The 21,508-nt window shown below is 39.7% G+C and overlaps 1 protein-coding gene and 1 pseudogene across 1 annotated transcript in view; both read right to left on the reverse strand.

Moving 5' to 3' along the window:
• SAMTOR (S-adenosylmethionine sensor upstream of mTORC1) overlaps nt 1–21,508 on the reverse strand; it is a 223,074-nt gene that overhangs the window by 9,208 nt on the left and 192,358 nt on the right. The gene's annotated exons all lie outside the window — the stretch shown is intronic.
• Nucleotides 5,382–7,521, reverse strand: LOC149127552 (COP9 signalosome complex subunit 2 pseudogene; annotated as a pseudogene).

Raw genomic sequence — 21,508 nt, forward strand, 5'->3', positions numbered from 1 at the left:
TACAGAAAGAGGGGGGTCATCATTTACATTTGATCCTCCAGTGATGGGGGTACCCACATTTAAGTAAATTGCATCTAGAGGAGTTAAGAACAGTTAAAAAGGTCAAATGAACAAATTTAACTGAAATGTACCATCAGATGTTGCAATGCAAGAATGTTTTCTACAATCTTAAGTTTTTAGTGGCCTTGTATTAGTGCTGATGTTTAATTTATTTACTTATGTAAATAAGAGGGGAAGAGTCTTCCATCCACTGGTTCACTTGCTAAATGTCTGAAACAGTTACAGCTGGGTCAAGTTGAAGCCAGGTCTCCCATGTGGGTGTCGGGGACCCAAATACATAAGCCGTCATCTGCTGCTTCCCAGGGTGCCAGGGTGCACATTAGCAGGTAACTGGAATTAAAAGTGTAGCCAGGACCTGAACCTAGGCAGTACAACATAGAATGTGGTTGTGTCAAGTACTGTCTTAATTGCTGTGCCAATGCCCACTCTGATATGTATTTTTGTGAGTTATATCATCAACTCCTGAAAAGTGGAGATAACTATTCTTTATTAAACCTAGTCCATTATTAACAGTGCAGTAATTAAAATTAAGCCTTAACTAGTGAGTCAGTATTGATCAGTGTAGACAACGTTGCTTTATTCTGTTGCCACAGGTGGTATCTCTAAGTTGAGCCAGTTATCCTAGTAAGAATTTCAACAAATATTCATAGTTAATTGTAAGCTTGACCTACTTCCATTAATCAGACTTATTTAAGCTGCAATTGGTTAATCAGTCCAACTGGTCTACACCCAGGGCTGTTGTAGGTTATAAAAGGCCCAACGTCAGTTTGAGCCCTTACAGAAATGGAAGGGAAACTCCTGGCCTTAGTGAAACTTCATCATACTAGGCCGGCACCGCGGCTCACTAGGCTGATCCTCCGCCTAGCGGCGCCAGAACACCGGGTTCTAGTCCCGGTTGGGGCGCCGGATTCTGTCCCGGTTGCCCCTCTTCCAGGCCAGCTCTCTGCTGTGGCCAGGGAGTGCAGTGGAGGATGGCCCAGGTGCTTGGGCCCTGCACCCCATGGGAGACCAGGAAAAGCACCTGGCTCCTGGCTTCTGCCATCGGATCAGCACGGTGCGCCGGCCGCAGCGCGCCGGCCGTGGCGGCCATTGGAGGGTGAACCCACGGCAAAGGAAGACCTTTCTCTCTGTCTCTCTCACTGTCCACTCTGCCTGTCAAAAAAAACAAAAACAAAACAAAACAAAAAACTTCATCATACTAAAAAACAACTCCAAGTATTTTTTTAAAAAAGATTTTATTTATTTATTTGAGAAGGAAAGTTAGAGAGAGGAAGAGACAGAGAGGTCTTCTATCTGCTGGTTCACCCTCCAAATGGCCGCAATGGCCAGAGCTGGGCCACTCCAAAGCCAGGAGTCAGGAGCTTTTTCCAGATCTCGCACATGAGTGCAGTGGCCCATGCACTTGGTCCACCTTCCACTACTTTCCCAGGACATTAGCAAAGAGCTGAATTAGAATTAAATCAGGCAGGACTCGAAAGGGCACTCATATGGGATGCTGGCACCACAGGAGGAGGCTTAACCTACTACACCACAGTGCCAGAACCCAAGCATGTTTTAAGCAATTCTGTACTCAGTGGTAAATGATCTGTCAAGACCTGAGATTGATCTCTGAAATTTCATGCTTCACATTCTGTGAGAAGTGAAATTAATCACAGAATGATTACTATTTACCTACATTTACCTGTACCTGAACTAATAACATTCAAATACTTTACACCTCAGAAAATTGTAGGTAGGGGACCAGCATTGTGGTGTAGCAGGTTAAGCTTCTCCTTTCAATACTGACATCCCGTATCCGAGGGCCTGTTCAAGTCCTGGCTGCTTTGCTTCTGATCTAGCTCCCTACTCATGTGGCTGGGAAAGTGATAGAAGTTGCTCCTAGTACTTTGGCCCCTGCCACCCACATGGGAGACACAGATGGGAGTTCTTGGCTCCTGGTTTCTGCTTGACCCAGCCTAGGCCGATGTAGCTGTTTGGGGAATGAACCAGTGGATGGAAGATTGCTCTCTTTCCCTACCATTCTGCCTCTTGAATAAATAAATCTTTAAACAAATAAAATTTAGGAAGACATTTGTTCTTAATTTTATTATAAAGGATTTGTTCAAATTTTTGAGGCATAAAATTGAGGTTGACAGTTCAGTGTAGCCAATCATAACCACATCAAAAAGACCGCTAGTGACATAATAACTTCCATTCTGTATATCCTCATTGCAGCTGGCAACATTGTCTAGACTCACAAAGTCCCTCCTACCTGGATACTTCCAGTCACACAAGCTTCAGACTATCACCTTTCCTCTCTTTCTTTTTTTTTAAAGATTTATTTTTTATTTACTTGAAATACAGAGTTACAGAGAGAAGTAGAGACAGAGAGAGGTCTTCCATCCACTGGTTCACTCCCCACATGGCCGCAATGGCCAGAGCTGTGCCAATCCAGAGCCAGGAGCTTCCTCCAGGTCTCCCAGGAGGGTGCAAGGGCCCAAGGACTTGGGCCGTCTTCCACTGCTTTCCCAGGACATAGCTGTTGATTTTGTGTGTTGATTTTATATTCTGCTACTTTAAACAACTCTTCTTTGAGTTCCAATAGTCTCTTAGTGGAGTCTTTTGGATCCCCTATGTAAAGAATCATGTCATCTGCATAGGGATTGTTTGACTTCCTCCTTTCCTATTTGTATCCCTTTGATTTCTTTTTCATGCCTAATGGCTCTGGCTAAAACTTCAGGACTATATTGAATAGCAATGTTGAAAGTGAGCATCTTTGGTTCTGATTCTGGATTTCTGGGAATGCTTCTATCTTTTCCTCATTCAGTAAGATGCCATGGTTTGTCATAAATTGCCTTGATGGTGTTGAGGAATGTTCCCTCTATACCCAATTTGCTTAGATTCATCATGAATGGGTGTTGTGTTTTATCAAATACTTTCTCTGCATCTGTTCAGACAAAAAATATGGTTTTTGTTCTTCAATTTGTTAATGTGATGTATCACATTGATTTGCAAATGTTGGACTATGCCTGAATAACAGGGATAAATCCTACTTGGTGAATGATCTTTCTAATGTGTTGTTGGATTCAATTGGCTAGAATTTTGAGGATTTTTGTGTCTATGTTCATCGGGGAAATTGGTCTGTAGCTCCTGTTCTCTGTTGTATCTTTTTCAGATTTTGTAATTAAGGTGAAAGGTGGCACTGGTTTCATAGAAAGAATGTGGGAGGATTCTTTATCTTTCAATTGCTTTTGGATAGCTTGAGAAGAATTGGAGTTAGATCTTCTTTAATTGTCTGGTAGAAGTCAGCAGTGAAGCCATCTGGTCCTGGGCTTTTTTGTTGTTGTTGTGTGCAGAAGTCTTTATTACTGATTCAATTTCTGTCTTGGTTATGGGTCTATTAAGGTTTTCTCTGTCTTCATGATTCAATTTAGGTAGGTTGTATATATCCAGGAATCTGTTTATTGCTTCTAGGTTTCTTGATTTGTTTAAGATTTATTTTATTTATTTGAAAGAGTTACAGAGAGAAATAGAGACACAGAGAGAGGTCTTCCATCCACTGGTTCACTCCCCATATGGCCGCAACAGCCAGAACTTCACTGATCTGAAGCCAGGAGCTTTTTATGGGTCTCCCACATGGGTCAGGGGCTCAAGGACTTGGGCCATCTTCTACTGCTATCCAAGGCCATAGCAGAGAACTGGATCAGAAGAGGAGCAGCCAGGACTAGAACCGATGCCCATATGGGATGCCAGCACCTCAGGCCAGAGCATTAACCTGCTGCACCACAGCACAGGCCCCTAGATTTCCTGATTTGCTGGCATACAGATCTTAGTAGTAATTTCTGATGATTCTTTTTATTTCTATGGTGACTGTTACATTTGCTTTTTATGTCTAATTTTATTAATTTGAATGTTCCCCCTCTGTGTGTTTTTTTGTTGTTGTTGTTAGTTGGGCCAATGGTGTGTCAATTTTGGTTACTTTCTTCAAAAAGCTACCTCATCATTTTTGCTTATTTTTTGTATATTTTTGTTTTGATTTTGTTCATTCTCTAATTTTAATTATTTCTTTTCTACTAGTTCTGGGTTTGTTTGGCTGCTGTTTTTCTCTGTCCTTGAGATGCACTGATAGCTCTTTTATTTGTTGCCTTTCCAATTTCTCTATGTAGGCACCTGTTGTTATAAACTTTCCTCTTTACCACTGCTTTTGCTGTTTACCATAATTGTTGATATGTTGTATTGTCATCTTCATTTGTTTCCAGGAACTTGGTTTCTCTTTTGATTTCTTCAATGACCCACTGTTCACTCAGGGGCATGATGTACAGTTTACATTTGTTTGCATATGTTCTAGAGATTCCAGAGTTGTTGATTTACAACTCCATTCCATTGTGGTCAGAGAAGATTCATGGTAATATTTTGATTTTTTTTTTGGGGGGGAGAATTTGCTGAGACTTGCTTTATGACCTAGCATGTAGTCAATCCTAGATAAAATTCCATGTACTGGTGAGAAGTGTGTGTTCTGCAACTGTAGGATGGAAAGTTCCGTAGATATCTATTAGGTCCATTTGGTCTATAGTGTCAGTTAACTCTTTTATTTCATTGCTGATTTTTCTGTCTGTTGATCTGTCCATTTCTTTCTTTTTTTTTTTTTTTTTTTTTTTTTTGACAGAGTTAGAGAAAGGTCCTCCTTCCATTGGTTCAACCCCAAAATGGTTGCACGGCCGGTGTGCTGCGCCAATCCGAAGCCAGGAGCCAGGAGCTTCCTTCTGGTCTCCCATGAAGGTGCAGGGCCCAAGCACTTGGGCCATCCTCCACTGCCTTCCTAGGCCACAGCACAGAGCTGGACTGGAAGAGGAGCAACCGGGACAGAATCTGGCACCCCAAAAGGGACTAGAACCCTGGGTGCCAGCGCCGCAGGTGGAGGATGAGCCTAGTGAGCTGCGGCGCCGGCTTGATCTGTCCATTTCTGAAAGTGGGGTATTGAAGTCCCCCATTACTATTGTACTGGAGTCTGTGTCTCCCTTTGGATCCATAACATTCTTTGAAATAGCCTGGTACCCTTTAATTAGGTGCATATACCTTTATAATTGTCATATCTTTCTTTTAAATTATCCCTTAATCATTACATAGTTCCCTTCTCTTTATCTTTTTTTATCAGTTTTTGTGTTAAAGCCTATTTTTTCTGATATTAAACTGGCTATACCTGCCCTTTTTTTTCACATTAACATGGAATATCTTTCCATCCTTTCACTTTTAGTCTGCATGTATCTGTTAGTCAGATGGTTTCTTATAGGTAGCAAATAGATGGGTCTTGTTTTTCAATCTATTCAGACAATCTGGATCTATTTTTTTTCTGAGCTACACTGTTTATTTTGCTGCTTGAAACCTAAGTGACAGTATGCCACTATAATTATGGGGTTTCATCTAAACCTTTACTACACTGCAGGTACAGAAATATATGGACACATTTTTGGAGAATTGACATTTTTGCAAAATGCATCAAACATTTTTATTTATACATGAGAAAAGGAAGTGCTCAAAGGGGTACGCATTTCAAGTTATTGAAGGTCATTTGTGAGAAAATTTCTGCAGATAAAACATGTTTAAATTTAACTAACAGTAGCGTGTCAGTATATTTAAAATCATGAAAAAATCTTCTCTCTGGTCATGTTGCCCATGACAAATTACTATGATTTGTATGTTTAGGGCAAGATGTCAATTCAGCATAAATCCCATGGTATTTTGGTTTTCTTCTGGAGATTAAAGCTGTTTTTCTTGGGATAAATGCAACAGGAAAACACAAACCAGCTGTTCAAAAAATCACATCTGCCATATTCCAATAATTTTCAGGACACATCAACTGACAGTAGCTTTGCCATTCCCAGTTCTCTTAAGGTTTACTTCTCTGCACTTTGCCTCAAGGACGCCTGTCAAAGCTTGTTCTCTGTTATGCTAGTTTGCTGACTACAGCCTGGTTGAGAGAATTTAGTTGATTGGCCCATTTGTCTAGTGCAATATATCGTGCACCTCTCCTCTTCTGATGATCCAGTTCAAGAAGTTGGTTGACTTGATCAATTCGGCCATGAATAGTGTTATCCAATATGCACTGGATCAGCAAGCTCTCCACATCAGCTACATCTATGTTTAACTCCTTATAAATAAAAGGAATATGTATTCTTGTGTAAGGTTTAATTAATTTTATGAGCACTTGTGTTCTGATGTTTCACAAAAGCTCTTCAATGTGTTCTCTTATGAAAAGATCATCCATGACGTTGCTGTGATTTGTTTTCAGAATCTTTTCAAATTCAGTGATGTCATTATTCTGATAAGCACTTAGTAAATTTGTCATTGCTAGAATTTCTGAAACATTTTTATACAGCTTAGCCTCCTGAAGTCAAATGGATTGATTTCGATTTCATTAACATGTTTGCTAGGACCAAACACTTTAAGCAAGTGGTTCGTCTTGGATTTCCTGATTGATCGTAATTCTTAAAGGTTTTAAAAAAAATCACTATGTGCCTTTTCAAATTCACCTTCTCTCAAGTGCATTTTACCACCACATTCTCTGACTCCCAGGATCAGTAGATGAGGATGGCAGACTTGATGTGAAGGGACTGTTCATAGAGTGCGTAGTGCGTTAAGTTTTTTGTTACTTTTCTGTGCTGTGTACGTTTTATTTTCCAAAGCATATATTTCTAATAATTGTGTACTTTTTTTCAGGTCATCTTCATTATCAGTCTGGCAGGATTGGTGTAACTGGCGTAAAATTTTTTGAAGCTTTCCATATTCCCCTCATTCTAAATACAATTTTCCAAGCTTTGTGTTTGTCTTAAACCACAGTCTATCATTCTTAGCATCTTTCAAAGCTTCCACTATTGTTTCATAAAATTCCTGCAGTTAATCCATCTGTTTAGAAGTGGAGATATAATAATCAAAAACAAGTTAATGGATTTTTCGGAATAGTTTCTTTTGACTGCACTCCAAATATAGATCAATAGTTGTTTACTCATCATTTCTGGAAAGTTTGTCAACTTGAAGTTAATCTCAATCATCTGTTTCTGTGCTTTAAATTCCCATTCTCATTTTCGCCTCCAAGTTCCAAAACTTTTTGGAAACTGCTTAATGCTGCTTTTGGGTCATCTTCTTTAAACGCTTTAGAATTATAGTACTGATTTTCCAAATCCACCTTTGGTTCAGAATTACTATCTTCAGAGTATTCCTGGTCATAGTCCTCCTCCTCATCGTACATGAAATCATCCTCCATGTCAGACATCTTGACCAGGTTGGGGGAGGGGGAGAACAGTCTGGATCTTTAACTGGAGAGTTGAAGCCACTGATATTCAATATAGCTGTTGATAAGTAACTACTTTGCCCTGTCATTTGTTGTCAGTATTCCTATCGTTTACTTTGGATTCTTTTGTATTTTTACTGGGGGATTTGTTGTCTTTACATTTTTTCATGATGATGGCTTTCTTTCTGTGTTTCTGTGTATAGCACATCCTTTTGCATCGTTTGTATGGCTGGACATGTGAAAAATTCCTTCAATTTCTCTTTGTTATGGAAGATCTTTATTTCAACTTTATTCATAATTGAGAACTTTGCAGGGTACAGTATTTTGGGTTGGTAGCTTTTTCTTTTAAGAGTTGGACTATATGCTCTTCTAGCCTGTAGGGTTTCTGATGAGAAGTCAGCTGTGGGTCTAATTGGAGATCATCTGAAAGTAATCCGGGGTTTCTCTCATGCACATCTTTATGTTTTACTGTGGAAAGTTTGACTACAATGTATCATAGTGAAGGTGTTTTCTGGTCATGTCTACTAAGGAGTTCTATGAGCTTCCTGTACTTGAATGTCTCATCTTTTTCCAAATTAGAGAAGTTTTCTGTAATTATTTTCAATAAATAGGCTGTCTAGTCCCTTCTCTTTCCCCACCTTCAGGCTCTCCTAAGACCAGTATGCTGGGTCGTTTGATATTATCCCATAGATCTCCAGCACTTTTTTGTTTTCTAATTTCTTCCTGCTTTTGGTGTGACTATAAAATTTCCTCAGATTTGTCTTCTAACTTGTATATTCTTTCTTCTACTTCACTGATTCTATTGTTAAAGCTTTCCACTGCATGTTTTATTTGATTTTATTGAATTCATTTCTAGTATTTCATTTTGAATAGTCTTTTAAAATCTCAATTTTATGGGAAAAATTTTCATATCATACATGATTTTCTTTAGAGTGTTGATTTGTTCCTGATTGCTTTTGAGTAATCCTATAATTAACTTTTTGAATTCTATTTCTGGCACTTCCTTAATCTCTTCATCTTCACATTCTAATATTGATATGTTGTTGTGTTCCTTGGGGGTATGGGTCATAGTGTCTTCCTTATGGTTGTTTCTTGAATTTCTGTACTTAATTTTAGCATTTGTAGAATTATTTTTTCTTCTGATGGCTTTTATCTTGAGCTATGCCTCTGTGTCTTAGTGGAATGTCTGCACTTTCAGTGAACCGCAAGAGATGCGTGGTGAGTTTGGCCCGGGAGCTTGGTTCAGTGCTCTAGGATGGGGAGAGTACCAGGGTACCACCGAAGTTGAGTGTGGTAGCTCTCCTCTGAGTATCTGGATGGAGAGAAATGGTCCCCTCTGTTGGTTCGACTACCCCTTCTCCAAGTTGAGAAATTCCCAGGTGTTAGCTCTCAGTGTGTTCAACACTCATCTGCACCACCGTATGAACCATACATATTTTCTGTGCAGTCCTTCCTGTGAGCATGATTCCCTCTGCTATGAGCTGCTCTAGGCAACCAAAGAGCTCTGAGAGTGTGCAGCAGCACTCTGTGGTTGCCCAGAACCCAGCCACACCCTGTGTCCTCTCACACAGTCACAGTGTTTTCTCAGCCTCAGCTTCCAGGGCTCTCAGGGTCAAGGAGTGCCAGTGGGGCCCCGCCTCCCCACTAGCCTGTCCCAACTGCAGGGAGACTGAGGTGTTCCCAGAGCCGCTGTAGATGAGTGTTCCAGTCTGCTAGACTGAGTCAGGTCTTCCTAACCGGATTGGATGTCAGTGGAGGACACAGGATTTTCTCTCTGGTAAGATCTCTGGATCACAGGCATGCACAATACCCATGAATTGCAGCCCCACTTACTTCAAATTGTGCTGGGCGCTTAGGAGAGTGCTGCATGCGACACTTCCCTTGCATAGGGATGGCTCCCCCACCCCACCCATTGCCTAGTGGGTACAGCTGGCACAGTGGAAACCATCCCAGTCGTTTCTCTTGAACTGCTGTGGTTGCCCCCGCTGACTGGGTGGAGGGAGACCCCAATAACTGCTAGGTTTGCACACGAGCTGGAGCACCTGCTACCTGCCTATGTCCAAAAATGGTGCCAGCCCTCCCACCACTGGCTGTAGGTCACTGTTGTTGGAGGGTGAAGGGGCAAGAAAGACATGTGCCGGTTTTTTCTGCCCCCCTCTCTGGGTGGGCAGTCGCTCAGCTGTCCTGGGGAATTTGGACCAGATTCAACAAGATGCAGTTCCCTAAGCTCTCCTTCCCTTTGTATCAACAGTAGCATGCAGTCCAATTTTACCTGGTTTGCCAGGCTGCCAGTCTTATTCCCCAGATCCAAGCTGCCCCAATCCTAGAGTTTTAAAGTACCTGAAGTGTAAAGCAGTTGTTCAAGCAATACATTTTGAGTGAAATTATCATTGAAGGAAGAGGATCTGAAAAGTGTAGTATTAAGTAAAAAGCCAAAGCTGATCTCTGGTCTTTAAAAAAAATCACAGCAATAAAAAAAAGGTTAGACATACTTAAAAGAAATTCACAGTTTTGGAGATAGAAGTAAATTGGAATGAAAACTAATTGAATTATTCCATCCAGGGAAATGAAAATTGAAGATATAGTGAAATATTCTAAAATGTATGCTAAATAATTAGCACATCCAACAATTATCTGCATTAATAGAAGAGGTAACTGAAGTATTATTAATTGATAAATGCAGAGAGCAGTAAAACCTTTTTGTCTGAAGGTATTCTTTGTTTGCTTTGAGTCTTATGCTCTAATCAGTACTCTGCTTTTCCATCTTCCATGTGTATCTCCAAACAAAATTCATAAAAAAAGGACATGAAGAGAGACCTCAAGCTAAAAAGTCACACTAACAAAACAGGAACATGTGGTGTAAATTCATAACTCGGGCAGAAGTAAGTTTGCTAGCAAAAATTTTGTAGAAGATTATAAACCATCATGTGGGTACAAAGAATTAAAATAGTAACAGTGTTCAATAGCTGGGCTTCTTTAATGTTGCAGGAAGCTTTCAGTTTACAGCACAAGCACACGTTCCCTTTATTAAACATTACATGCCATAGCTCAGTTGTAAATCTGATCTATCTTTTTGCACAAGATAGTCCATGAATATGCTTAAAAAGCTAATGTCAGGATTATGCAGAACCAAAATTATCCAAGTATGGATAAAGTATGAAAGCATAAATCCTCATTTGCAAACCATGGAGGTCCTACAGAGTAGAATTGGAGCAGCAAAAGATGGGAATTATCACTTTGATGTTGGATGGTTTTTAAATTCAAATGGTTTTGTTTTAATTGATTATAATAGTCAAGTACTATCGTTGGCACTTCTGACCACATGCCAAATAATGGTGCTTCTGAGTCTGAGGAATTTCTGAGTTAAGGAAACAACATTTACTAATGATCCATAAACTTAATTCCCTGGCTCCCATCTATACCTTTTTTCCCCTCAATTGGACATACCTAAAAACCCACAGAAAAGATTCAAGGCCACAGCCAATTGAACGAACGTGGAGTGGAGGAAAGGAGGAATACAGCTTGATGGAATTTAGACAATCCGTGAATTCAAAACAGTGCCTGAGAGAAGAAATTGTGGAGAGGATGAACAGACACTGAAGCAAGATTCCCAAAGAGCACTCCACGCCTAAATAAATACTTCCTGAAGTACTTTTTTCATTTTTGCCTTTCCGTTGTTATACCTCCTAAAATTCTACCAAAAAGATCATTTTTTCATTTACATCTTACTTTAAAATGTGCATAACAGTGCCATACCTGGTGTAGCAGGCTAAGCCATGGCCTACAACACTGGCATCCCATATGATTGCCAGTTTAAGTACTAACCGTTCCACTTTTAATCGAGACCCTGTTGCATCTGGGAAAGCATTGGAAAATGATCGTGGTACTTGGGCCCCTGCCACCCAGGTGGAGTTCCAGGCCCCTGGTTCAGCCTGGCCCAGCACCTGCCATTGGGGCTCTTTGGGTCATGAACCAGCAGGTGGGAGATCTGTCTCTGTGTCTGCCCTGTTCTCACTCTGTCATTCTTTCAAACAAAGAAACAATTTTTTTTTTTTAAACTGTGATTACCTCCTGAAAGGGCCAAGTGTTACTCACTCTACACACATAGGCAAAGTTACTCCCATGGCCTCACAACTGCCAGCTGCAATTCATCTTACTGAGGAACAAAAATGCCTACCATTTGCAGGTTGATAATTGGTGGTGGGAGACTCAATGTTGACCTGGAAAGGATTTGTACAGCAGAGAACATGCAGGTCTGGGGTCAAGGGAAATGGATCCCAGAAACAAACCATGGGGGAAGATGGGGTGGACATAAAGGTTGCAGAGTCCAAATGTTTTATGGCTACCTAAAAACAGCGAGTGAGAAACAATAAAATCTTGCTCCTTTCCCTTTTCTTTACTCACCTTCTTTTATAATTCAAATACTAAAGCAAGTATTGATACTATAATTGAGTTATAGATAATAGCCTAAATAAACTTCTGTGGAACGCTCTCTCCTCTACCTTGTCCTTTAACCCTTGGGACTTCCCCACCACCTGCCAAGGTCTAAACACACAGTCACCTGGCCAGGACAAGGTCTGAGAGACTGTTCACTGAGGGTTTAGTTAGTAGACAATTTTGTCAATGCTATGCAACCTACAATGGAGATGATGAAATCATACCCCAGAGGTGCACACCCGACAAATGATAAATAGCTGACTGTTTTACCGAGATGGGAATGCAAGCCGAGGGGAAGAATTGAATTGCTGGGGCCTGTTGAGAGGGACTGAAGGGTTGGGTAGGAGGCCAGAAATGAGATCTTGGGCAGGAGAGTGTGGAAAAATCGAACTGTCAGGTCTCTGCTGTGTATTGTGCCATCCATGTACTTTTCCACTCACCCCCTCTCATCCTTTATTAAAATGTCCGTTAGTCATGGTGGGGTTACTTTGTTTTGCAGGTAGATAAGAGTTGAGTAAAGTAAGTGGAGTTGAACGTGGCTTCCTCTCAGAGTCCCAGAGCACTTATTGAATAAAAGTATGCTAGGAACAAAATAGAATTGTTTTAAATCAGAGGCGATCACCTACTTTCTTTTTTTTTTATTTTATTATTATTTTTTTTTGACAGGCAGAGTGGACAGTGAGAGAGAGAGACAGAGAGAAAGGTCTTCCTTTGCCGTTGGTTCACCCTCCAATGGCCAGCGCACCGCGCTGATCTGATGGCAGAAGCCAGGTACTTATCCTGGTCTCCCATGGGGTGCAGGGCCCAAGCACTTGGGCCATCCTCCACTGCACTCCCTGGCCACAGCAGAGAGCTGGCCTGGAAGAGGGGCAACCGGGACAGAATCCGGTGCCCCGACCGGGACTAGAACCCGGTGTGCTGGCGCCGCAAGGCGGAGGATTAGCCTAGTGAGCCACGGCGCCGGCGATCACCTACTTTCAATTGTTATATCATGCTATTTTACAATACACAATTTTGTTCCAAGAAAGAACTTTGTAGCCAAGTGAATACACACTTGCTCAGAGTAGCGAGGTCCTTCAAGGTCCTCTCTGCAGCCTGGCCCAAGGCACAGCCTGTTTGCCATTGACATGTTAGGTTTCCCTACAGGATTGGAAGCTGTTCAGAGCTCCCATGGGATTGTAGATTCCTAGACAAGCCTCTGTGCTTCTCAAAAGACAAAGCAGCCAACCGGGAGCAGGGTTGGCTGTGCCTTGTAAACCATGGCTATGAAATTCAAGGAGGAAAGCCAGGGATAGAGAACAGACTATATACACCATCAAGAATGGCCAGTAAAATGGGCTAAATAAAAGACATTCATTGATGATGATTTCTTCATTTTCCAGTGGTGTTTCTCAATTGAAGGAGAGTCATGAATACTTGTGCCCTTTGTAAAAGATTTATTTATGTGAATGTGAGTCATGCAGAGAAAGAGGAGAGACAGAGAAAGAAATTGACCACTCCCCAGTGGCCACAATGGCTGGGGCTGGGCCAGGCCAAATCCAGGAGCCAGGAGCCTTCTCCAGGTCTCCTGTATGGTTGTAGGAGCCCATGGGCTCGGGCCATCCTTCACTGCTTTTCCAGGCCACCAGCAGAGAGCTGGATCAGAACCATGGCAGCCAACAATGGCGGTCACATGGAATGCTGGCAGTGCAGCAGAGGCATGACCTGCTGCGCCACAGTGTTGGCTCCATACTGGTGCTTGTAAGGAAGACTCTGAGGATAAATGAGATAACATGCAAACTGTTTGAGCATTATCAACTCTAGGAAATTGCCACTGAAAGCAGTGATGCATAAATACATACAGCTTTTTAAAGTAGATTTCAAAAGTCACTAAGTAGACTTTTGACCAGGGATTACCTTTATTCCACTTATACTTTCTCAGTTATTTCACCTCTTTGCTCTCTGTAGGATCAACACACTAAAAAATCACATACATCCTGCTGAAACAAAAGCAATAAAAGCATTGTCACAGGCAGTATCTTCATGAAAACCAAGTCTATATGACTCAGAGGAACAAGAGTGTAGTTACCTTTGCAGTCTTTCTGATTCTAGCCTCAATATATGTAGTTTAATCACTGCTATTCCTGACAATTTCACTGCTTATCTAGAATATTCAAATGAAGGTAAGAATATAATTTGAAGATCACAGGATTTCTAGAATAATAGATAACCTTGAGTTCGACTGCCCAGATTCAAATCTCTGTACTTCCTCTTAATAACTGAATAACAGGGAAGATTTACTTAAACTGGTCGTGCCTCAGTTTCTTCATTTGTGATGTAGGGAGAATAAGAACAATCTACACAGAATTGGATAAACTGAATAAACAAAGATAAAATTCTTAGAACATTGCCTCACATATATGAGTAGTAAGCCCCAATAAATTTTACCATAATATTGACACTACAAAATCAACAAATTTGACCATTTTGTGACACTTGGAAAGCTCTTATAGTGTGGTTTTCTTGTGGTTGTCACTGAAAGGTAAGAAATGAGGCTGCAGAAATAGTTGCTTTCACTTTCATGGTCCTTTTTGAAAAACTTCAGCTTGTGAATGGAAGATTATAAATGTTGCCTAATAGAATTTCATAATACTGCACAAGAAAATTCACTTACAAGTTAATATGATTAAATGATCAGTACGAAAATGAGAGAAATGAGGAAATGAGAAATTTGACATTCTGTTAAACAGCAAATGAATTTTATTGCTAGTGTTAATTACTGAAAAAGACTGCCTACTTATTTCCAAAACTATGGCAAACTGCATAAACTGAAAGGTTTCTGGTCTTACATAATTTATTTTTTCCCAGGAACCTTTTATTTAAAGTATACAAACTTCATACATTTCAAAAACAGAACTTTAGGAACATAGTGATCTTTCTCACCGTACCCACCCCCCAACCTGTAACTCCTACACTGCTTCCTCCTCCCTCTTGTATTCCCATTCTTATATTTTACTAAGATCTACTTTCACTTAACTTTATATACACATGATTCATTCTATACTAAGTAAAAAAACAGTATTAAAAAAAATGTTCCTCAACGGTTGAGACAAGGGCTGTTCAAAGTCATCACATCTCAAAGTGTCAATTTCACTTCTATTCATTACCTTTTAGGTGCTCTATTAGTTACCACAGGTCAGGGAGAACATATGGTATTTAACCCTTTTGGGACTGGCTTATTTCTCTAGGGATGTTTCCCAGATTCACCCATTTTGTTGCACATGACAGGCTTTCATTTTTTATCACTGTGTAATATTCCATGGTATACATATCCCATAATATCTTTATCCAGTCTTCAGTTGATGAGCATTTGGGTTGTTTCCATATCTTAGCTATTGTGAATTGAGGTGCAATAACATGGGGATACAGAAACTCTTCCATATGCTGATTTCATTTCCCTTGGGAAAATTCCCAGGAGTGGGATGGCTGGGTCATGTGGTAGGTCTATATTCAGATTTCTGAGGTATTTCCATACTGTTTTCTATAGTGGCTATACCAGTTTACATTTCCACCAGCAGTGGATTACAATACCTTTTCCCCCACATCCTCGACAGCAATTGTTGTTTGCTGATTATTATATGAAAGCCATTATAACAGGGGTGAGGTGAAATTTCATTGTGGTTTTGATTTCCATGTCCCTGATGTCTAGCGATCCTGAGTTTTTTCATGTGCATGTTGGCCATTTCAGTTTTCTCTTTTGAAAAATGCCTGCTTTGCCCATTTTCTAACTGGGTTGTTTATTTTGTTGTGCTTGAGTTTCTTGATCTCTTTATATACTCTGGATATTAATCCTTTATCAGATGCATAATTTGCAAATAATTTCTCCTCTTCTGTTGGTTGCCTCTTGGCTGAGGGTTTGTTTCTTTTGCAGTACATAAACTTCTCAATTTGATATAATTCCAATTTTCAATTTTGGCTTTGATTGCCTCTCCCTCTGGGGTGTTTTCCAAGCACTCTGCCTACACCAATGTCTTGCAGGGTTTCCCAATGTTCTCTAGTAATTTGATGACATTGGGTTACAGATTTAGGCCTTTAATCCATTTTGAGTGGATTTTTGTGGTAGGTGTAAGGTAGGGATCATGCTTCATACTTCTGCATGTGGAGATCCAGTTTTTCCTACACCTTTTTTTTTTTTTTTTTGAAGAGAATGTCCTTGCTCCAGGGATTGATTTTAGCTCTCTTGTCAAAGATAAGCTGTTTGTAGATGTTTGGAATGATTTGTGGTGTTTTTATTCTGTTCCATTGGTCTATCCATCTATTTTTGTACTAGTACTGGGCTGTTTTGATTTTATCTGCCCTTTAGTATGTCTTGTCATTTTTTTTTTTTTTTTGACAGGCAGAGATAGTGAGAGAGAAACAGAGAGAAAGGTCTTCCTTCTGTTGGTTCATTCCACAAATGGCTGCTACGGCCAGCGTGCTGCGCTATCTGAAGCCAGGAGCCAGGTGCTTCTCCCGGTCTCCCATGCGGGTGCAGGGCCCAAGCACTTGGGCCATCCTCCACTGCCTTCCTGGGCCACAGCAGAGAGCTGGACTGGAAGAGGAGCAACTGGGACAGAATCTGGCACCCCAACTGGGACTAGAACCCAGGGTGTCAGTGCCACAGGCGGAGGATTAACCAAGTGAGCTGTGGCGCTAGCCCTTTAGTATGTCTTAAAATCTGGTATTGTGATGCCTCTGGCTTTGTTTTTGTTGTGTAAGATTGCTTTAGCCATTTGGGATCTCTTGTGTTTCTATATGAATTTCAGCATCATTTTTTCTATTTATGAGAAGAATGTCCTTGGTATTTTGATTGGTATCATATTGAATATGTAAATTGCTTTTGGTAGTATGGTCATTTTGATGATACTGATTCTTCCCATCCATGAACATGGAAGATTTTCCCATTTTTTGTATCTTCAATTTCTTTCATTAATGTTTTGTAATTCTTGTCAGAGATTTTTGACCTCCTTGGTTAAATTTATTCCAAGGTATTTGATTTTTTTTTGTAGCTATTGTGAATGGGATTGATCTTAGAATGTGTTTTTCACTTATTGCATTGTCTATGTATACCAAGGCTGTTGATTTTTGTGTTTTAATTTTATATCCTGCTACTTTACCAAATGCTTCTGTGAGTTCCAGTAGTCTCTTAGTTGAGTCTTTTGGATTCCTTATATATAGGATCATGTTATCTGCAAATAGGGATTGTTTGACTTCCTCCTTCCCTATTTGTATCCTTTTGGTTTCTTTTTCTTGCCTAATGGCTCTGGCTAAAACTTACATGACTATACAGAATAGCAATGGTGAGAGTTGGCATCCTTTTTTGGTTCTGATATCAGTGCAAATGCTTCCAACTTTTCCTCATTCAATATGACCATGGCCTTGGGTTTGTCATAAATTGTCTTGTGTTGAAGAATGTTCCCTCTATACCCAATTTGCTTAGATTCATCATGAATGGGTGTTGTATTTTATCAAATGCTTTCTCTGCATCTATTCAGACAAAAAATATGGTTTTGTTCTTCAATTTGTTAATGGGATGCATCACATTGATTTGCAAATGTTGAACCACCCCTGAATACTAGAGATAAATCCTACTTGGTCTGGGTGAATGAGCATTCTGATGTGTTGTTGGATTTGATTGGCTAATATTCTGTTGAGGCTTTTTGTGTCTATAGTCATCAAGGAAATTGGTTTGTAGTTACCTTTCTCTGTTGTATCCTTTTCAGGTTTAGGATTTAAAGTGATGTTGAATTCACAGAAATAATTTGTGAGGTTTCTCTATCTTTTCTACTGTTTTGAATAGCTTGAGAAGTATTGGAGTTAATTTACTTTAAATGTGTGATAGAATTCAGCAGTGAAGCCATCTGGTCCTGGGCTTTTGCTTATTGAGGTGGGGTCTTTATTACTGATTTAATTTCTGTCTTGGTTATGGGTCACTTTTTTTTTTTTTTTTTGACAGGCAGAGTGGAAAGTGAGAGAGACAGAGAGAAAGGTCTTCCTTTGCTGTTGGTTCACCCTCCAATGGCCGGTGCACTATGGCTGACTGCGCATATCCGATGGTAGGAGCCAGGTACTTATCCTGGTCTCCCATGCGGGTGCAGGGCCCAAGTATTTGGGCCATCCTCCACTGCACTCCCTGGCCACAGCAGAGAGCTGGCCTGGAAGAGGGGCAACCGGGACAGAATCCGGCGCCCCGACTGGGACTAGAACCTGGTGTGCCGGCGCTGCAAGGCAGAGGATTAGCCTAGTGAGCCATGGTGCCGGCCAGGTCTCTTAAGGTTTTCTAGGTCTTCATGGTTCAATTTAGGTAGGTTGTATGTGTCCAGGAATCTGTCCATTACTTCTGGGTTTCCTGATTTGTTGGCATACAGCTCTTTGTAGTAATTTCTGATGATTCATTTCTGTGGTGTGTATTAGATTTCTTTCTCCATCTCTGATTTTATTAATTTGGGTCATCTTCCTCCTTTTTTTGGTTATTTGGGCCAATGGTGTGTCTATTTTATTTTTTCAAAAAAACCAGCTCTTTGTTTTGTTAATCTTTTCTATTGTCCTTTCAATTTTGTGGATTTCTTCTCTAATTTTAATTATTTCTTTTCTCCTACTAGTTTTGGTTTTGGTTTGCTGTTTTTCTAGGTCCTGATAGCTCATTTATTTGTTGCCTTTCAATTTCTTGATGTAGGCATCAATTGCTATAAGCTTTCCTCTTAACACAGCTTTTGCTATATCCCATAAGTTTTGATATGTTGTGCTGTCATCTTCATTTGTTTCTGGAATTTTTTTGATTTCTCTTTTGATTTTTAAATGACCCACTATTCATTCAGGGGTATGTTGTTCAGTCTCCATGTGTTTGCATAGGTTCTAGAGATTCCTGAGTTGTTGATTTACAACTTTATTCCATTGTGGTTAGAGATGATGCATTGTGATTTTGATTTTGGGGGGGGGAATTTACTGAGAATTTCTTTATGGCCCAGCATGTAGTCAATCCTAGATAAAGTTCCATGTACTGGTGAGAAGAATGTGTGTTCTGCAACTATAGGATGGAAAGTTCTGTAGGTATCTGTTAGGTCCGTTTGGTCTATATTGTCGATTAAATCTGTTATTTCTTTGCTGATTTTTCTGTCTGATCCATCCACTTCTGAAAGTTGGGTATTGAAGTCCCCCATTACTATTGTACTGGAGTCTGTGTCTCCCTTTAGATCCATAACATTTCTTTTAAATAGCCAGGTACCCTTTAATTAGGCTACTGCAGACTGCTCTCAACTCTCACTCCAGGGCTGGTGCTGAGGTTCTCAGCTGCTGGGGTCCTGAGTTGTCCATGTCTACACACTACACACAGATCCACAATGTTCCTCTAGTTTGTGTGGAGTTTCCTTTGACATTTTTTTCCCCTAATTCTTCCTTGAGATTTCACTTTCCACTTTTTAAAAACTATCTTCTCCTAGACTAGAGCAGTAATCTCCCTCCCTATTCCGCCATCTTAATCCTCTCTGAATCAAAGCATTCTGTCCCTACTTACTCTTTTACACTTCTTTCTAGCTGTTGCCTATCTACTTTATTTCCAGGGAATGTTTCAGCCATGCCTGGCTTTGGGGAACATTTTATCTCTTGGATTCTTAGTGGAAAGCTTCTTTGTGATAATTCGGAAACTATGATTTGGTTTGCCAACTTTATCATTCCTTCATATTAGTCCATTTCTGCAAACTCTATCATCCAATTAGTGATGGGTTACACAAAATTAGAGTTTGAGGGAAAACTAAATAAGTACTTTCCAGGTCTGTGTTTATATTCTCTTTCCTTGATAGAAGACACTGAGCTGGCTATAAAGTGGTGTTAGTTAATTGTAAAAGATATTCTAAGTCTAGAGATAAATGTAAATGCAAATGATTTAAATGTAGATCCCAAAATAGCTTTATATTAAACATCTATCTTCACAAATCATTCTTGATAGCTGATTCCCATACCAGCTCAAGAGACTATAGAAATTGTTGTCATTGGGATATTACTAAACGAGTTACTTGGCTGTGACAGACATCCATCAGTAAATGGCATGCAAGAGGGCTTCAAAAAAAAAAAATCCATGGCAAAATGGAATTAAAAGATCCGTTCAGGGTTGGGGAATTGGGATAGAAGGTAAAATGCCACTTACTTTGCCTGCATTCCATATTTCAGTCCCTGGGTCTGAATCCTAGCTCTGCTGCTGGTTCCAGCTGCATGATAATGTGCACCCTGGGAAGTAGCAGATGATAGCTCAACTACTTATGTTTCCAGCTCTTGGCTCTGCCTAAGTCAAGAAATAATTTTGCAGACAGTGCCTATATTATTTCTGGTAATTTCCTTTTAACTTCAAAAATACAGATTCCATCTTTGTGACTCATGGGCTCAGTATTAGACACTTAAATAGATAATGCAAAAGTTTTTATCACTTTTTGTTAGTAAAAACAAAAACATTAAAAAGTGTTTTATAGTGCTGCAAAAAAAGGAATAAGTAACTTAAGATGGTTGAAAATGAAGTTTAGAATAACTTGAACTCTTATATTGACTAAGTTACCAATCAATAATGCCAAATGTTACAGATTATTTTTTAAAATATGCATAATAAACTATTGATGTTCTGAAAAAAATTTGGGGCAAAGCATTCAAATCAAGGTTAAGGTAAGTTAAAGAAAAAGACCTCTGCAATTTGCTGGTTTTATTTCTCTAACAAGAGAAAAAAATAGTTCAGAAAATTAAGTCTTTCTCTCCTTCTATAGCAGAAGTCTTTAAAAGGAATGACATTGCCAGTTATTCTTGCATGCTTATTCACTGGGTTTTGTGTAGTATAGGCCAGCACTCATATTCTCGGAGTTTTGTATTCACAGTGAATATGAACATTTTTTATTGTAAACCATCCTGAAGATTTTACTCCAATTTAGTTCTTTTGGGGAAGAATAAGTTACAGTGCAACCATTTCTCATAGGAAACATTTGTTAGGGATTTTTGTGGTAGTAACACAAGAATTTGGTGTTCATTTTTGCTATTATCTAACAACATACAACACTAAAGTGAAACCAAATTGCAATCTATATTATGCCGGCCCACTGTTAACAATTATGGAGAACTACAACTGCTATGCTGTGCATACAAGAGCTTGATTCCATTTTTTGTTTTTGCTGTTTTTACATTAAGAATTTTTATTTACCTTGCACTTTTCTAGGAGTGAAAATACATTCCTCTTATCCACAATGTATATGTTGCTAGGTTTTTTTCCCTGTGTGTGTTTCAGCTTTTTTCTTCAATCATCTGTTTCATTGAAGGGAAATAAATTAAGGGATTTCAAGCAGGGATAAAACTGTAGGATGAGTAGGCAATCATTCCCAGATACAGATATGGAGTACATATAGAGTGCTGGTCTTCTCTATCAGGTTTTAAGCTCCATGAAAGTAGGGGACTGCTATCACTGTGCTACCTGCTACCTCTCCATTGTATTGCTTGTGGACAAATGTAAATGAACACTGAATTAAAAACCTCGTATCATGAGAAACTCACCTGCTCCCCTCCAAGAAATTATATATTTAACTTTCAAGGAAACTGATAATGTAGTTAATTACACATAGTTGACCCCTATGAACTAGAATTTACACTGCTGTCCTAGTTCTGTCATAAAAAACATCACAATGCATGGCAACAGGGAAATCATTTAAGTCTCTGGATATCAGTGAATAGATTTATGGAAATTAAGGGATTTGACTA

This window comes from Oryctolagus cuniculus, chromosome 3, assembly GCF_051225735.1.
Source record: "Oryctolagus cuniculus isolate XC-2025 breed Fujian yellow rabbit chromosome 3, ASM5122573v1, whole genome shotgun sequence".
Lineage (NCBI taxonomy): Eukaryota > Metazoa > Chordata > Mammalia > Lagomorpha > Leporidae > Oryctolagus > Oryctolagus cuniculus.